Source organism: Pangasianodon hypophthalmus, chromosome 3 (assembly GCF_027358585.1).
Source record: "Pangasianodon hypophthalmus isolate fPanHyp1 chromosome 3, fPanHyp1.pri, whole genome shotgun sequence".
NCBI classification, from domain to species: domain Eukaryota; kingdom Metazoa; phylum Chordata; class Actinopteri; order Siluriformes; family Pangasiidae; genus Pangasianodon; species Pangasianodon hypophthalmus.
This window is the reverse complement of record NC_069712.1, coordinates 1755001-1770000: the sequence shown is the minus strand read 5'-3', so window position 1 is coordinate 1770000 and position 15000 is coordinate 1755001. Positions and strand designations below refer to the sequence as shown.

The window sequence follows — 15000 nt, the reverse complement described above, 5'->3', positions numbered from 1 at the left end:
ACATTAGCCTCTCTGTCTATCTCTCCTTTCCTCTCTCTCTCTCTCCCCTCCCTGTTCCTCTCCCATATCTTTATAGCATCGATCCATTACGGGACTGCTCTTCATAAATATTGGCACCCCACACAAAACAGTAACCATACTGACCTCTACAGTTAGAAATGCACAACATCCCATAATAGTTTTTAACCCCACACATGACCCTTGATTACTAAGACCCTGACATGTCAAGACAGGAAAAGAAAGTAAATGGAGGAAAAGAAACTGACAGAAAGAAAAAGAGAGGAAATGGGAAAATGAAAGGAGGAAAAGTGAAAACTGGGGAGGAAATAAAGAAAATGAGAAAAAAATTGAAGCAGAAAAGAGAAGGAATAGGTAAATCATAAAAAGTAAAGAAAAAGAACATGCTAAAGAAAACAAAAAAGAAAAAAAAACTTTAAAAAAGAAAATAAAATAAAATGAACAGATAGATAAGAAAAAAAATGGACCAGAGAAAAGGGAAGCCTGAAGACGTCAAGGACAAGGTAAGAAAAGAAGGAAAAACAGAGCATAGCTGGACGAAAATAAAAAGTCAAGAAAATTAAAAAGAAAGAAAGGGAAAAACAGGGAATGAAAAGAAAATAAACGAAAGCAAGAGAACTGAAAGGAAACAAAGAGAATGAAGGAAAAGAGGGAAAGAAGGAAAGAGGTCCCTGTGGTGATGAAGGTCTCTGGATCAGGCACTATAAAGCAGAGAGGCACAGTAATGGAGTCCTTTATTAAAACTGCTGGTGTGCAGGAGCTGAAATTCCCCCACGTCGAAGCCCAGATAATTAACTAGAGCCTCAGCTACGGATCAATTACCAGACAAGCAAGTGATCGCCAAATCAATGCCAGATCATCAGCCACATTATCTGTGTTGCAACTCATTAGAGGAGGAGAAAGAGGGGCATGCTGGGAGAGACTGGATATGGGGGGGCAGTGTGTGTGTGTGTGTGTGTGTGTGTGTGTGTGTGTGTGTGTGTGATGGAGAGATAGAGAGAGAGAGAGAGAGAGAGAGGGGGGGGGGGGGGGGGGGGGGGGGGGGGGGAGTGCTCAGTTTTTACATCTTCCTAATATGTTTGTTCATTTGCAGAAGAACGACAACAGAAAGAGAAAGAAAAGAAAGAAAAACAATAGGAAAATGCACCAAAAGAAAAAAAAAGAGAACAGGCAGTGAAAAGAAGGAAAAGAGAAAGAAAGAAAGAAAGAAAGAAGCTAGTCTCAGTCTCAGTGTAGTACAACGTAAGTCTCAGTCTCAGTGTAGTACAGCGTGAGTCTCAGTGTAGTACAGTGTGAGTCTCAGTGTAGTACAGTGTGAGTCTCAGTGTAGTACAGTGTGAGTCTCAGTCTCAGTGTAGTACAGTGTGAGTCTCAGTGTAGTACAGTGTGAGTCTCAGTGTAGTACAGTGTGAGTCTCAGTCTCAGTGGTCTCAGTGTAGTACAGCGTAAGTCTCAGTTTCAGTGTAGTACAGCGTGAGTCTCAGTGTAGTACAGTGTGAGTCTCAGTGTAGTACAGTGTGAGTCTCAGTCTCAGTGTAGTACAGTGTGAGTCTCAGTGTAATACAGTGTGAGTCTCAGTGTAGTACAGTGTGAGTCTCAGTCTCAGTGGTCTCAGTGTAGTACAGCGTAAGTCTCAGTCTCAGTGTAGTACAGTGTGAGTCTCAGTCTCAGTGGTCTCAGTGTAGTACAGCGTGAGTCTCAGTCTCAGTGTAGTACAGTGTGAGTCTCAGTCTCAGTGGTCTCAGTGTAGTACAGTGTGAGTCTCAGTGTAGTACAGCGTGAGTCTCAGTCTCAGTGTAGTACAGTGTGAGTCTCAGTGTAGTACAGTGTGAGTCTCAGTCTCAGTGGTCTCAGTGTAGTACAGCGTGAGTCTCAGTCTCAGTGTAGTACAGTGTGAGTCTCAGTCTCAGTGGTCTCAGTGTAGTACAGTGTGAGTCTCAGTGTAGTACAACGTAAGTCTCAGTCTCAGTGTAGTACAGCGTGAGTCTCAGTGTAGTACAGTGTGAGTCTCAGTGTAGTACAGTGTGAGTCTCAGTGTAGTACAGTGTGAGTCTGTCTCAGTGTAGTACAGTGTGAGTCTCAGTGTAGTACAGTGTGAGTCTCAGTGTAGTACAGTGTGAGTCTCAGTCTCAGTGGTCTCAGTGTAGTACAGCGTAAGTCTCAGTTTCAGTGTAGTACAGCGTGAGTCTCAGTGTAGTACAGTGTGAGTCTCAGTGTAGTACAGTGTGAGTCTCAGTCTCAGTGTAGTACAGTGTGAGTCTCAGTGTAATACAGTGTGAGTCTCAGTGTAGTACAGTGTGAGTCTCAGTCTCAGTGGTCTCAGTGTAGTACAGCGTAAGTCTCAGTCTCAGTGTAGTACAGTGTGAGTCTCAGTCTCAGTGGTCTCAGTGTAGTACAGTGTGAGTCTCAGTGTAGTACAGTGTGAGTCTCAGTCTCAGTGTAGTACAGTGTGAGTCTCAGTGTAGTACAGTGTGAGTCTCAGTCTCAGTGGTCTCATTGTAGTACAGTGTGAGTCTCAGTGTAGTACAGTGTGAGTCTCAGTGTAGTACAGTGTGAGTCTCAGTGTAGTACAGTGTGAGTCTCAGTCTCAGTGGTCTCAGTGTAGTACAGTGTGAGTCTCAGTGTAGTAAAGTGTGAGTCTCAGTGTAGTACAGTGTGAGTCTCAGTCTCAGTGTAGTACAGTGTGAGTCTCAGTGTAGTACAGTGTGAGTCTCAGTCTCAGTGTAGTACAGCGTGAGTCTCAGTGTAGTACAGTGTGAGTCTCAGTGTAGTACAGTGTGAGTCTCAGTGTAGTACAGTGTGAGTCTCAGTCTCAGTGTAGTACAGTGTGAGTCTCAGTGTAGTACAGTGTGAGTCTCAGTCTCAGTGGTCTCAGTGTAGTACAGCGTGAGTCTCAGTCTCAGTGTAGTACAGTGTGAGTCTCAGTCTCAGTGGCCTCAGTGTAGTACAGCGTGAGTCTCAGTCTCAGTGTAGTACAGTGTGAGTCTCAGTGTAGTACAGTGTGAGTCTCAGTCTCAGTGTAGTACAGTGTGAGTCTCAGTGTAGTATAATGTGAGTCTCAGTGTAGTACAGTGTGAGTCTCAGTCTCATTTTAGTACAGTGTGAGTCTCAGTCTCAGTGTAGTACAGTGTGAGTCTCAGTCTCAGTGTAGTACAGTGTGAGTCTCAGTGTAGTACAGTGTGAGTCTCAGTCTCAGTGTAGTACAGTGTGAGTCTCAGTGTAGTACAGTGTGAGTCTCAGTGTAGTACAGTGTGAGTCTCAGTCTCAGTGGTCTCAGTGTAGTACAGCGTAAGTCTCAGTTTCAGTGTAGTACAGTGTGAGTCTCAGTCTCAGTGTAGTACAGTGTGAGTCTCAGTGTAATACAGTGTGAGTCTCAGTGTAGTACAGTGTGAGTCTCAGTGTAGTACAGTGTGAGTCTCAGTGTAGTACAGTGTGAGTCTCAGTCTCAGTGTAGTACAGTGTGAGTCTCAGTGTAATACAGTGTGAGTCTCAGTGTAGTACAGTGTGAGTCTCAGTGTAGTACAGTGTGAGTCTCAGTGTAGTACAGTGTGAGTCTCAGTCTCAGTGTAGTACAGTGTGAGTCTCAGTGTAGTACAGTGTGAGTCTCAGTGTAGTACAGTGTGAGTCTCAGTCTCAGTGTAGTACAGTGTGAGTCTCAGTGTAGTACAGTGTGAGTCTCAGTGTAGTACAGTGTGAGTCTCAGTCTCAGTGTAGTACAGTGTGAGTCTCAGTGTAGTACAGTGTGAGTCTCAGTCTCAGTGGTCTCAGTGTAGTACAGTGTGAGTCTCAGTCTCAGTGTAGTACAGTGTGAGTCTCAGTCTCAGTGGTCTCAGTGTAGTACAGTGTGAGTCTCAGTGTAGTACAGTGTGAGTCTCAGTGTAGTACAGTGTGAGTCTCAGTCTCAGTGTAGTACAGTGTGAGTCTCAGTGTAGTACAGTGTGAGTCTCAGTCTCAGTGTAGTACAGTGTGAGTCTCAGTGTAGTACAGTGTGAGTCTCAGTGGTCTCAGTGTAGTACAACGTAAGTCTCAGTCTCAGTGTAGTACAGTGTGAGTCTCAGTGTAGTACAGTGTGAGTCTCAGTGTAGTACAGTGTGAGTCTCAGTATCAGTGTAGTACAGTGTGAGTCTCAGTATCAGTGTAGTACAGTGTGAGTCTCAGTGTAGTACAGTGTAAGTCTCAGTCTCAGTGTAGTACAGTGTGAGTCTCAGTCTCAGTGTAGTACAGTGTGAGTCTCAGTCTCAGTGTAGTACAGTGTGAGTCTCAGTGTAGTACAGTGTGAGTCTCAGTGTAGTACAGTGTGAGTCTCAGTCTCAGTGTAGTATTGTATGTCTTGGTCTTAGTGTAATGACCTGTACTGATGTAACACACTGCAGCTGTACTGGGAACCAATAGATGTACCACATCAGAACCAAATTAACGCTTCACTAAGTGAACTCAAATTTGATGTTGTAGAATCTGACTACCCACAACAACTTGCAGTGGATTCCTCCAGCCTCTGTTGTGGGCGTGGCTTTGTGGGCGAAAGAGAGAAGCGGTGAGAGTTGTTAGCGAGAGAGAGGGGGATTGAAACCAGGCCCAGAGCCCGCGGCTGTATAAGCAGTAGCACATGTCTGTGGCTGGTAAAGGCAATGACCTGATTTAGTGTCACTGCCCACTGTCTCAAACACACACACACACACACACACACACACCCACACACACACACTCGCTGAGGGAGAAGGAGAGTGCAGCGAGTGTGTGCTCTTCATGTGACGAGGCCCGGTGTGTCTATCAGATGGCAGGAACTGTCACTGCTCTGTTCTGCTGCAGGAGGCACAAGACATCACATGACACCACACAGGAACAAACCTTTCATTTGTGATGGAGGGAGAGAGACAGAGAGAGAGAGAGAGAAAGAGAGAGATGGAGGGTAAAGAAAGGTCTCTGCTCCTGACAAGACGCACATGATCTCAATGTCCCTGCCATCGATACTGCGGTCATACTGCACTCTCATACAGAGAGGAGTAGTGAAAGAAAGAGAGAAAAAGACAGAGAGAGAGAGATAAAGAGAGAGAGAAAGAGAGAAGTGGGCAGGGAGAGACAGAGAGATTAAATGCAACGGGGCAGAGAGAAAAAATTAGAAGTAGTGTGAGAAAACAAAGAGGTGATATGGAGAAAGGAAAAGTAATACATGAGGTGGAGACATAAGAAAGAGCAAAAAATAAGAGAAAAAGAAATGCATGAGAAGGAGAGAAGATCAAGAAGTGGAATGAGGAGGAGAGGAATAAAGTGAGCAGTGTGGGAGTTAAAAAGGGAGAAAGAAAGAAAAAAGAGTATAAGTAGCAAGGTTCCTCTAGGGTTCTAGGGTTCTAGGGTTCTAGGTTTCCCCTCTGTTGTAGGGATTTACAGAAAACATTTAAGGTTTAATTCCCCCACAAGGACAAGCAGAAGTTTTTTCCAAGAGTGAAGAAAACACCAGAAAGAGGTGGAGAGACGAAGAACAGAGAAGAAACTAAAAATAGCAGAAACAGGCAGAAGAAAGCAAGACAAATGACAAATAATGAACAAGAAAGAAAGAAAATAGATTCAGGGAAAAAAATACAAAATATATAAATAAATAAAGATGATTAGGGAAAAGTAGGGATCGGGGGGGATAAGTGAAAATGGAAATAAAGAAAAAATGGAAGGCAGAAAGAAATAAAGAAATAAAGAAAGAAAGAAAGAAAAAGGGGAGGTAGACAAAGAAAAAAGAACAAAATAAATACTAAATGTAAAATAAATAAAGCAAGAAAGAAACATGAAAAAAGAAAAAAGAAAGAAAGACAAGAAACTAAAAAGGACAGAAAGCGGCAGAAAAAAGATGAAAGAAATGAACAGAAATGGCAATGCAAAAACGAAATAAAGAAAATAAGATTAAAAAATAAAAAACAGGAAATACAGAAGCAGTTAATTAAGAAAGAAGATAAGGGGAAAATAGGACCATGGAAAAAGGAAAAAAAGAAACAAAGAAAACAAAGAAAAACATTGAAGGAGAAAGAAAGAAAGAAAGAAAGAAAGAGAGAAAGAAAGAAAGAGAGAAAGAAAGAGAAAGGGAAAACACTGAAACAGCAGAAAAGGTGAACAAGAATAAAAGGGAGCACAAAGTAATAGAGAGAGAAAAATGAAAAAGTAAGGAACAAGAAGGAAAGAGGATAGAAGAAAGAGAGAAGGGGAAAAGAGAGAAAAAGAAAGGAGAGAGATGTAGAAAAGACAAGAGAAGAATGGATCAAAAATTTAGAAAAGAATCTACATGTGATAAACAGCTTAGAACATGGCACCTTCAGTGGAAGACCACCAAATGTATGGGTGAGCAAAAGTATTGGAACAGATAGTCTTAAAGTAAATAACACGGTGACCCAGTGACATCACCAAACTGTTGCATTCTTCTTTTGTGATGCTTTTCCAGGTTTGTAGCGCAGCTTCTTCCAGTTGTTGTTAGTTTTAGAGGGTTTCTCCCTTCAGTCTCCTCTTCAGGAGGTGAAATGCTGCTCAGTTGGGTTAAGGTCTGGTGATGGACTTGTCCAGTCTAAAACCTTCCACTTTTCCCCTGATGAAGTGCTTTGTTGTGTTGCAGTGTGTTTTGGGTCGTTGTCTTGCTGCATGATGAAGTTCCTCCCAATTAGATCGGATGCATTTCTGTGTAAATTGTCAGACAGAATGTTTCTGTAGGTTTCTGAATTCATTCTGCTGCTACCATCATGAGCTCCATCATCAGGAAAGATTAGTGAGTCTGTTCCAGAAGCAGCCATGCAAGCCCAAGCCATGACACTACCTCCACCATGCCTCACCCATGAGCTCATATGTTTTGGATCATGAGCAGATCCTTTCTTTCTCCACACTTTGGTCTTTCCATCACTTTGGTAGAGGTTCATCTTGGTTTCAGAACTTTTGTGGCTCATCTCTGTATTTCTTTGTGAATTCCAATCTGGTCTTCTGACTCTTACTGCTGATGAGAGGTTTACATCTTGTGGTGTGGCCTCCATATTTCTGCTCTCCAAGTCTTCTTCAAGTGGTGGATTGTGATGCCTTCACCCCTGCCCTGTGTAGGTTGTTGGTGATGTCACTGACTGTTGTTTTTTGGTTTTTCTTCACAGCTTTCGCAATGATTCGGTCATCAACAGCTGTTGTTTTTGTTGGCCAACCTGTTCCATGTCTGGTTGTTAGTGCACCAGTGGTTTCTTTCTTTTTCAGGACATTCCAAATTGTTGTATTGGCTATTCCCAGTGCTTGTGCAATGGCTCTGAATGATTTTCTCTCTTTTCTCAGTTTCAAAATGGCTTGCTTTTCTCCCACAGACAGCTCTCTGGTCTTCATGTTGGTTTATCCTGTTTAACAACAAACGCAGTCTTCACAGGTGAAAACCAGAGCTCAAACCAAGAGTACACATACAGAGCTATTAATTGTTTAAACAATCAATCTAACAGGACACACCTGGGCAACAAGAAACACCTGTCAGTCACATGTTCCTGTATTTTTATCACTTGAAAAATGGCAAGGTTCAAACAAAAGGTGCCATGTTCTGAGTTGTTGAACACATCAAGATGTAAATATCAGAAAATGAAAGCTGAAATTCTGATCTATCTTCTCATGTTCATCTTTTCATCTCAAACCCAAATGTCTTCAGTGTAGAGCAAAAACAAAAGTATTGGCCTTGCCGTTCCATTAATTTCAGAGGGGACTGTAAATGTGGTGATTTCTGCAGTTTGTCTTTTTGTACGATTAAGCGACCTTGATGTGTCATTAAAATAATTTGCACAAACTGGGTAAATGACAGAAAATGTTGAATTTAAAATTGCAAACGCTGATACAGAGTCACAACAACAATGTAGAGAATAAATCAAACACATAAATATCAGTCTCATGCTGGGATTAAAATAAAATTCCGGCTGTGTCTCAGTGTTAAATCCCGGATCTGTGAATAATAATCAGGATCAGTGAAGATTAAACCACTTTCCTGTTCATGGACTTTTACTCTCACTGTAATTTAACAGTATGACAGGATGGTGACCTTCTTCACCTCTTTCTCTCTCTCTCTCGCTCTCTCTCTCTCGTTTTCTTGGATAATCCAACCTGCTATCAACCCTGAACCCTCAGCTAACCCCAGCTAGCAATTAGCAGCCCCATGTTAACACAAGAGACCCTGTGTCTCACCCTCAGAGAGCGAGACAGGAGGAGAGGAGGTGAAGAGGAACGGCTCAGCTCCATCACTTATAGCCTTACAGCTATCCTCCAGAGAACCGCAAGAGTGGACTCTCTCTCTCTCTCTCCTCTTTGAGTGTAGTGATCAGTACCGTTGTCCCTTGGGGGCGTGGTCTGTTCTTCTTTTTTTACGTTCTGTACATGCTGTACTGTATACTTTACACACAATTATACCACATCCCTATTGTTTAATATGTATTTATATTGTATTCTTAAAAATTACCTTAAAGGATCTGTGGTTGTCCTGGGGAGGGAAGGAAGGAAGGAAGGAAGGAAAGAAAGAAAGAAAGAAAGAGAGAGAGAGTGTGTGAGAGAGAGAGAGAGAGAGAGAGAGACTGCGGAAGGGACTGAGACAAAAATGCAAGAGAAAGAAAGCGAGAGGAAAGAGAAGAGAAAAACAAAGAAAAAAGAAAAGAGAGAGGGTAGGAACGCAAGGATGTAAAAGAAGAGAAGCTAAGACCCTCTTAAAGATTCGAAATAAAACCCTACAGCAAAGTGTTTCTCTCTCAGAGCGGGTTCCAGCACAGGGTAGAACCCCATTTTTGGAAGCTAAGAACCCTTAATTATCCAGTGAACTCATAATGAAGCCTTGAAGAAGCATTTTTTCTAAAAGTGCCTGTATTTAAGTGGGTACGTGTGCAGTACAAAGTCCAAGTTACTACTGATTATTTTCTTCTTGATATCTAGAACCTGTCAGGAGTTTAACATTCAGGATTTGTACTTGGTACTCTTCTAGAAATTGAATAATTAAGGGTTCCGATAGGGTTTAACCCAGCGTTGGAATCATTTCTGATAAGAAAACAATCTGTTGTAGAAGTTGGCACAAGCAAAATAGCCTTAAGTAACTGGGTCAGTGTGCAGTACACACTCTTGGTACACTCTTAGAAAAAGGGTTCTTCGAGGGTTCCTTCGATAATTAAAATTCTTGGAGTAATTGGAGTGAGTAATCAGGGTTCTTAAGGTTCTACTTGGAAGTCCTGACAGGGAAACACTTCACTGTAGAATCTTTAAGAGTTCCCCCAAGAGATAAGACAAAGGACCCTTAATGGTTCTTGGTTTTCTAAGAGGAACTAAAGTTATGAGAAGAGAGATTTCAGAAGAATTTGCTAGAGCCAATCATGTGGATTTGTCATCATAACGAATTTGCATAGAATTGAGAAAATCTAAAAAGAAGTGAGAAAGAGGCAGAACTTGAGAACAAGATCTTCGGATAAGTCAAAATATTCCAAAAACGTACCGCTGCACCAAACGCCGTCTGATCCATACGTACACAGAACCATAAACGTGTGTGTGTGTGTGTGTGTGTGTGTGATTATCTGAGGGCACTTGCACTTTTACTGATCGCACAACCTGTCCTACAACACAAGCGTCTATTATCAGCGAGCAGAAGGAGTTCATCTTCTCTACAGCTCAGATTAAACACCGGCCTGCTGTAATCACAGCGGAGATGGAGGAGGATGTCACTCCACTCCCCAGAGAAACAGAGAGAGAGAGAGAGAGAGAGATAAACGAGAAAAAGGAGGAGTGAAAAGTAGCAAGCTTGGCGTTTAGCTCAGCTATACATCGTCTCAGCTGCATTAAATCACAGCAACCAAAGAAAAGTGATTATATATCATTATTCCACCAGAGTGTTTCAATTATGCGGCTTTAACTACAGCTAGTTTTATTAAGTACAGAAGCTTACACGAGCTCTAAGCTCTCAACATGTCACACCACATTACCATATTTCCCAGAATACAAGTCCCGCCTGTGTGCTTATAAACTGCTGAACTGTGTCTTAAAGCTGTTTTTATTCTCCATAGTGTGCGTACTGACTACAAAACAGCACCTCAGCTTCCCCTGTTGGTGTCCTGTTAGTCATTTTTGTCCCATTCGGTGTGCCGTACTGTAAAGTAACCAGAACTACTAAGTAAAAATTGTATGTAAGTGCTGGAGAAACATTCCACCATAAACACACTAAGAAATGGTCAAACTACCATAATTGCTGGAATAGCACATCTACAATAAACACATGAAGAAATGGTCAAAATATTGTTAATGTTGGAGTGACACATGTAACAAATGCGCTAAAAAGCACTAAATAGTCAAACTACAACAACTGCTGGAGGAGCATGCCTATTGTAAACACGCTAACAAAAAGATAAAGCACCGTAATTGCTGGAGTAGCATGCCTACCATAAGCACACTAATAAATGGGCAAACTACTGCAACCATTAAAGTAGCACACCTACAGCGCATCAAACTTACAAATGATCCAAGTATCACAAGTACTGGAGTAGCACACCTACCGTAAACACACTAACAACTAGGCAAATTACCGTAAACACACTAACAAATAGGCAAACTACCGCAAACACACTAACAAATAAGCAAACTACCGTAAACACACTAACAAATAGGCAAATTACCGTAAACACACTAACAAATAGGCAAACTACCGTAAACACACTAACAAATAGGCAAACTACCGTAAACACACTAACAAATAGGCAAACTACCGTAAACACACTAACAAATAGGCAAACTACCGTAAACACACTAACAAATAGGCAAACTACCGTAAACACACTAACAAATAGGCAAATTACCGTAAACACACTAACAAATAAGCAAACTACCGTAAACGCACTAACAAATAGGCAAATTACCATAAACACACTAAAAACTTGGCAAATTACCATAAACACACTCCACAATATTGGAGTAGCATGACTACCACGAATATGCTAGCAATGATCAAAATACTGTAAATATTAGAGTAGCATGATTACCATAAACACACTAACAAACAGTACTAAAAAAAATAAACAAACTATCGTATCTACACTAAAAAATGGAAAAACTACTAGAAAGGCTGAAGAAGCACACTTACAGTAAAGAAATATACAAATGATCAAACTACTGTAAGTACTGGAATATCACACTTACTGTAAATGCAAATTACCATAAAAACACACTAACGAATAGGCAAATTACCGTAAATACTTTAATCGGTACTGTAACAAGACAAGAATAAGCAAACTACCTGCTGGTGTAAGCACTGTCTACTGACTACTGTAGTTTCAGTACTTTTGTACTTTGGGGGCGGGGCTATAAGTGAGCTGAGTTTGTGATGTCACTACATAAATTCCACAACTCTGGACCAATCAAAGTCTGAGATTTACAGATGGCATAAAACCCGTAAAAAGTTTAATTTTCAAACTCTAAGTGCTAAGCTGTATAGCAGGCTAACGTAGCTAATGTTAGCGATGAAGAGATGATGGTTGTCACGGTAACGTTATATTCTGACAGTGATGTAATTTGAGATGTTGATAAAAAAAAATTAGCTAGTTTACTAGCAGTTATTAGCTGAGTAGCTAAGTTAGCTAGTGATATTAGACTCAAATTTGCATATTCATACATACTGAATTTGCATATTCATAAACACTGGCATTTGTAATGAAGGAAAAGATGTAGAGATGTTCCTCAGCGGGTTGTAATTATTTTTAGGAGAAATTAAAATGATGTTAAACAGTTTATTATATTATCTCATACACTGTTACGTCCAGAACGCTTGCTGTTCAGCACCATTTTCACAGAAATGCATTATGGGTAAAAAAAATAAAATAAAAAAATACTAATGATACAAATGGGGATTAAAAACCAAATGTTTTTCGAATACTCCAAACGCTACAGGGCCTAAAACAACACCCATAAGTAGTGCATTTACCTCAAACCACACACACTTAAGTCTGCCTCCAGATACACACACACCCACACACACATACACACACACTCACACACACACACACACACACACACACATACACTTACTTATATGGACAGTTTCAGCAGGAAAGAACCGAATGTGAAATTCCTCCAAAGGGGAAACCAATGGTGAAGGTTAAACTATCGTGTGTGTGTGTGTGTGTGTGTGTGTGTGTGTGTGTGTGTGTGTTTCGGTCCAAGTTCCGATCGCCGGTCCAATCCATCTCCTTTTCAAACGCGAATTAAATCAAATATTTACCCAGACAGCCCGCGACATGGAACCCTTAATAGGTTGCAGGTTCGATAATCTGAAACTCTCAGACTCGCCGTACGTTATTTTAACGTATTACACACAATTACCGAGGATTTATCCTCGTTTCCCACAGTGTGTGTGTGTGTGTGTGTGTGTGTGTGAGTGCGTGTTGCTAGAGGGGATTGTACCAGGCCATATGGAATTCACACATACACCTCTACACACACACACACACACACACACACACACACACACAGACACACACAGGGCCTCAAGGTCACAGAACAGGCCCAGGCACTGTCACTGCACACACACACACACACACACACACAATGTCATATACACACACCAGGCAGAGGCTCTGCATTGCTGTGGTCTAGTCTAGACGTGTCTCACAATGCCAGACAGAAAGGTGTGTGTGTGTGTGTGTGTGTGTGAAATTGGCGTTCAGATTTATTTATTCACTTTCTGGTATGCAGGTTTGTGCCAACGTTATATTTTCTTATCATTTAAGGTCTTATAGTGTATGAACTCGGATTAGCTCAGGCTAGCTAATCTTTCTTAGCCATAAAAATTATGAACAAAATTACAAAGATGTCTTTAAAAAAAAAAAAAAAAAAAAAAAAACACCCAGAATTCCTGTCAGGTTAGCGATGCGCTAATCCTCGGTAGCAGTGAAGATGATTAACGTTTATGAATTTGTGTAACGGATTCTCTCAGAAACCCTGTCAGGTTAGCGCATGTTAGATAGCTAGCATACACAGATAAGATTAATAATATTTACTAATGAACTAAAAAGTGTTTATTATTTTAATTAAAAGAAGCTAACTTGTATAGATGATGAATACTTAGCATGTTAGAAATCCTCTCCTGTCAGGTTAGCTTGCTATCTAATCTTTGTTAGCAATGAAAACAATAAATATTTAATTTATAAAGAAATAAAATTCCTCTTAAAAACATGTTAAGTTTTTCCATAGGTAGCTAGCATCAGCAATGAAGAATCCAAACATTTATGAATTCGAGAAGAGGAGGTAATGTTGCTAGCTAGATTAGCACTGAAAATGATAAACAATAATGAATGTGACTAAAACTACACTCAAAAATCATGTCGTGTTTGACAGCTAAATAGCATTAGCATAGAATATTATAAAAAAGCTACAAGTATGACTTTAAAATCCTCTCAGAAATCTATCCAGCTTAGCTTGTGCTAGCCAGCTAGCTAGCGTTAGCAGTGAAAATAAGAACATTTTCAAATATAATTAAAATCCTCTGAGAAATCCTGTCAGCTTAGCTCATGTTAGCGATCTAGCTAGAATTAGCAGTGAAGATTATAAACATTTATGACAATGAATTAAGCTTAGCTCATGTTAGCTAGCTAGCAGTGCTAATTAGTTTATTTAAGAAGACAACTTTAAAATCCTCTGAGAAATCCTGACAGGTTAGCTTGTGTTAGCTAGGTGACTAGCATTAGCAGTGTAGAACATTTATAACAATGATTTAAAAATACTCTGTAATATCCTGTCAGATTAGCTTGTGTTAGATGTTTATAGAGTTTAGCTGTTTATAATTATGGCTTAAAATCCTCTGAGAATTCCTGTCACGTTAGCGCATGTTAGCCTTCTAGCTCACATTAACAGTGAAGATCATGAAAATTTAGGAAATCCATTCAGATTTTTGCCAGGTTAGCGCATGTTAGCCATCTAGTTAGCATTAGCAATGACAATGAATTTATTTATAAAATCCTTTCAGAGATTCTGTCAGGTTAGCTCGTTAGCTCATGTTAGCAAAACCGTTGGAAATTAATTACTTTTATATAAATTATAAATGATATAATGTTAATTATTTGTGCTTAAAGATAAAAATTTGAGGTATTGATGTGAATATTGTAAAAAAAAATCATGCTAAAGTGTTAGCGCATTATTACTACGTTTAACAAATGGTGTATTGACAGTAAATGGTGTGAGAAAACTAAAAAAAAGAGTTTCAAAAAAATGCATCTGCTTTCCTTCCATCCATCCCTCTGTCTCTCCTTCTTCCATCCCTCCTTCCCTCCATCCCTCCCTCCATCCCTCCGTCCGTCCCACACGCACAGCGAGTAGCGTTAGCCTAATTAGCCGCAGAAATTTTCTAGCTTGTTTTTGCACAGATGTGAAATGTAAGATCTGATTTAAAAATACGACTTGGAATTTATTCCTAATAAAAAAAAAAAAACTAAGAAACACACACACACACTCTCTCTCTCTCTCTCTCTCTCTCTCTCACACACACACACACACACACTACGGTAAAGCGGAGAAATGCTAACCTTGCCCTCATACGAAAGTAATTTAGCCATCCGTAGAGGAGAGAGAGCATTTTTTGCCCGCACGGTGGGTGTGTGTGGCTCCTCGGAGGCCGTAATTGCTTCCATACTCGAAACACCGAGGCCTCCACGGAGAACCCAACGCAACTCACACTGCTCTACACACACACACACACACACACACACACACAGTGAGAGAGAGAGACACACACACTCATCTTCAGTGGCAGAATCCATTTCTCTTCTCTCTCCCGCTGTGTTTGATCTCAGGTTTCCCTGTTGCGAGTCTCCCTGTCCGGAGGCTTTACACACAATCTAATCACACACACACACACACACACACACACACACACGGTGTAAAACAGTGTCGCAACTAACACCGTTGTGTTATTACTCTGACATCTGGTTTGACAAATTTTCCTAAAAGAACTTCGGAAGTTAAATGAAAGCAGTGTGAATGACG

At 40.7% G+C, this 15000-nt stretch overlaps 1 protein-coding gene across 2 annotated transcripts in view; it reads right to left on the bottom strand.

The window, feature by feature from the left end:
- bnc2 (basonuclin 2) overlaps window positions 1-15000 on the bottom strand; it is a 204030-nt gene that overhangs the window by 125712 nt on the left and 63318 nt on the right. The window lies entirely within an intron of this gene.